The sequence below is a fragment of the Adiantum capillus-veneris genome, chromosome 21, assembly GCF_014529385.1.
Source record: "Adiantum capillus-veneris isolate H3 chromosome 21, ASM1452938v2, whole genome shotgun sequence".
Lineage (NCBI taxonomy): Eukaryota > Viridiplantae > Streptophyta > Polypodiopsida > Polypodiales > Pteridaceae > Adiantum > Adiantum capillus-veneris.
In genome coordinates this window covers 84,622,121-84,624,354 of record NC_140951.1, presented here as the reverse complement: position 1 = coordinate 84,624,354, position 2,234 = coordinate 84,622,121, and positions in this window count along the sequence as shown.

The following is a 2,234-nucleotide window of genomic DNA, read 5'->3' as shown; positions in this document are numbered from 1 at the left end:
CTTGCGACTTTATGGTTTCGAGCTCTGGTGGCACTCAATTTGGCTTGCCTGGTGATCTTCTTCCTTGCGAGGGTGACTCTCTTGTTAGCCGATGTATTCAACTTATATACCGTTTGTTACTGTTTGGTTTGTGTAGCTATATTGGGTCGGGGTGGCTCCCCTATCAGCCCATGGATGGTGGTGGAATCTATGGTGCCATGGCTCGGGAGACGAGCATGGCGGGTGATGTAATTTTTTTTAAAATTTATCTACTACTCACTATTATGATTTCTGAAAAAAAAATAGATGTTTTGTAAGGACCCTTCACTTTTTTTTTTTGGTGCAAAACTCACAATTGTGAGTGGATAGTATTAAGAACAGAAATATACACCAATGCTCGAGCTCATACCAAGCCTTGAGGGTCAAAGGATTACAAGTTATCTGCTTGGCAGAGACACCACTCCTACTCCTCGGTTTTACTTATTACAAGATGTTATGTATTGTTCTAGACTAGTCCTCTGAGGTTTGTTTGCATCCGATCATGTGGATCATCAATCTGCTCTCTTGCGTGATTTCACAAAAGCTTGCCACAACTAGATCCCCCTCAAACACTTCCCATCCTGTTACTACCAAAGAACAGATCATTCTTGAAGAACTTAATTTGCCATGTCCTTTGAATCCACTTGCATATTTTCCCAGCCATGCCCCTGATTGCCTGGCATCCCATGAAAAGGTGGGCTAGGTCTTCATTGGCTATTCTGCACCCCGAGCAACGATCGGACCCGATGCCTCTTTCTTTTATCTTTACGTCCGTCTCGGCAGAGCACCCCACATCACTTTCCACAGAAATATCTTCATAAACTGAGGCCATCTTGGCTTCCAGATGTTCTCCATGACTCCCTCCCACCGTTTTTCCGTCTAGTGCCTCTTCCATAATTTGTTGAGGGGGCTACACCAATTAGCCTTGTGCATTAATGCATGGTAAATGCCTTTAGAGTGTGGTTTCCAAAAGAGGCTACTCCCGGGCCATCTCCAAGCGTCCCATTCAAAGTTGGATTCACAAATTGGCATCACCACCTTATCCAACGCTTTAATCACCCTATAGACTAGTAAGATCTCAAATCCATCCAGTTGAAATTGGATGGCTAAAGAGTCAACAGTTTTCCAACACTTCCTGTTGCCATCCCATAATTGCTCTAGTCAAACGAGCCCCTTATTATTCACCTTCCTGATCATTTCTATCCAGTAAGGACTTTGCGGCGGCCCCAATATTTTAGAGAGCCAAGGGGACCATTGCAATATGGAGTTCTTAAAGTATCTGGTTACTTCCCCCCATTCCAAAACCTCAGCAAAACTTTTGCACTTCCTCATCAGCTCTCCTGAGAGTCCACTAGATTTAAAATAAGACCACTTCGTGGCGAGAAGTTTGTCGTGCATCACAACCCCATGACCCTTCACTTTTTAATACATTAGATGTTTTGTAAAGTTTACTTTGAAGAATACCCATGTTGAGAAGTTGAGGCTCTCTTCATGCTTGAAATTTTTGGCCTTCTAAAGACCTTAGTACCCTAAGGATGAAGGTAGTTCAATTTCTGTGTTAAGCAAGTGTCCCTAAGAGCTTTAAAAGTCTTATTCTTTTAAATGCTATTCTCTACCGACCACATCCACTTTTTGGGGCATGCTCTAAAAATACTTAAGAGAATAAAAGATTAAACAATATATCCATAGGAATATATATAGGTGAAGGTCATTCAATTCTAGTTGCTTGACATGTGTTCATTTTCTTTCAAATACTACTAGTATGTGACCAGCACGTTGCCGCGGCTACATGTGCGTCAATTGAAGCAATGTTCTCCTTCCCTTCATAGGGAGGGCAAATGTCTATGATTCTCATGTGAGCTTTTAAAGCTCTTTAATACACTTGTGCATCAACCACCACTATAACTATTTCTAGATAACAATGCATGATAACATACAAGGTCTAAGTGCCCTTCACATTCACATAAGCCAAGCACAAATCTATCTTTTGTATCAACACTATGTCTACCTTTTCGAGTGTAAGATTGAACAACTAATGAAGTATAGTTACTCTCCACATTCTTGTGGATTGACCAAGGACAAATCTCCTTCTAGTTGATCATGCCAAGCTCCAACATACTCCTCCTAATCATGGAAAGTGTGTCCCCCCTCTTTCTCTTTATCTGTGTGTGTGTGTGTGTGTGTGTGTGTGTTATAAGTTCAAGAACTATCAGGTC